Source organism: Belonocnema kinseyi, chromosome 10 (genome assembly GCF_010883055.1).
Source record: "Belonocnema kinseyi isolate 2016_QV_RU_SX_M_011 chromosome 10, B_treatae_v1, whole genome shotgun sequence".
Classification (NCBI taxonomy): domain Eukaryota; kingdom Metazoa; phylum Arthropoda; class Insecta; order Hymenoptera; family Cynipidae; genus Belonocnema; species Belonocnema kinseyi.
This window is the reverse complement of record NC_046666.1, coordinates 5,164,812-5,166,623: the sequence shown is the minus strand read 5'-3', so window position 1 is coordinate 5,166,623 and position 1,812 is coordinate 5,164,812.

Below are 1,812 nucleotides of genomic sequence, written 5' to 3'. Positions count from 1 at the left end.
ATAGGTTCTAAGTCTTACTTTATGATCAAGGGTCAAAAAAAGTTCTAGTTTTGTGATTCATGTAGTGGAAAACCTCCAGAACAGTATCCAAAACATCGATTTAAAAAAAAAAAATCAATTTATCACGTTTATTGTCCACTTACGCCGACTAGGAGTTGTTTTTTGAAAAAAGTGACTTAAAATTCGTGATCAGCGACCTCAAAAACCCCCAGTAAAGTATTCTCAATGTTTATAAATCGGTTTAAAATCGTAAAACTTGATTTTAATGTCATTTTAATCAAATTTGAAGCAAATTTTCACTTTTCGCGATTTTCTGCATTTTCATCGCCGTATGGTGGGTTGAAATTTTTGTAAAAAAAAATCAAAACATGGTTTTCGATGTATTGTTTCCCGTAGAATTCGATTCTGAAGTCAAAAAAATAAAATTTTTTTTATTTAAAGAAAACCATGAAAAAACCGTAAAAAATGAGGTTTTTCGATCAAAACCCTATAAAAAAGTAGCTGGACCCTACATTTTTATTGCAAATTCGGATTCAGCGTCGAAAAATACATAAGAATATATAGGTCTGGTCAATTGCACAAACACTTTTGTTTTTTTTGTGGGCCTGTGTTATTTTTATTATTAATATTTTTTAATTTTTGCAGAAAAATTCTTCGAGTCTACTTTTTGACAGGGAGAATTAAATTTGAAAATCCATCATCAATATCCTCAAAACGTACATGTCCAGATGTGCTTTAAATTCTGAACGTTCAAAAGAACGAATTTTTTCACTGATGACTTTGTAAATTCTAAAAATGGCGAAAATATTTGTAATTTATATTTAAAATAATATATTTACTGAAACAAAATTATAATGCATTTTCATGTTGCAATTTGGGGCCAAGCCTTTCCTATTCTGGGCTCAGCTAGCGCCATGACAATATTTCAACACGGGTAGTTACTTACTTGATTTATTATTGATTCTGAACTAATATTGAACTAACTGCTCATTGAAACTTCGGAAGTACAATTTCAAAACCACAGCCTGATCTGTCTACATTTTGAGGTTGTAACGCCATATTTTCACTGTATTGGTGAAATTTTTTTTTAAGGGAAATCTTTCTATAATTATACATTTATGGACACAAAACTTCATTTTCACCATGAATTGTAATTAAAAAATGATAGTTTATTTAAAATATTAGTTTTACTAGATTTACCGAACAATTTTCGGAAATTAAGGGTAATTTTTGGAAATTTATGGTAAAATGATCGTCAGTTTCCGGGAATTTTCAGTTAATTTGTAATATACGGAAAAATTCCATAAATTTAGGGTATCCAAAGGTTTTTTGAGAAAATCCACAAATTTTCCAAAAGTTACGGAAATTTATGAAAAAGGGCTAAATTACCGGAAATGTTAGGTATTCATTTTGAAATTGGTCACTTTCCACACACAATACATGCGTCAAAAAGCAAACATTTTGTCTTCTACCCCGGTGTTGGTTGTCCGATTAGACTTACGGGGGTGAGGTAGGAGTACAGTGCGTGGGGGGGGGGGAGTAGGGGGGAGAAGGTACGAGTTGAGAGAGCGTAGCATCCCGATGTGGTGCCAGCAGGGCGGTGCCTAGTTACGCGGGCTACCTTGCGGAGCGGCGGTCTGGCCGTGTTGCTGACGTGTAGCGAGCCAGCGGTCGAGAGCCTGCATCCCCCGAGGCGGGTTCGCTTGGCTTGTAGGTGGGGGCAGGCACACCCGCTTAATGTCCCCGGACATCAGCTTCCGCCAAGCGGATAGTCCATCCATTAGGAGAAGAGGCGAGGTTAAACGATGAGCG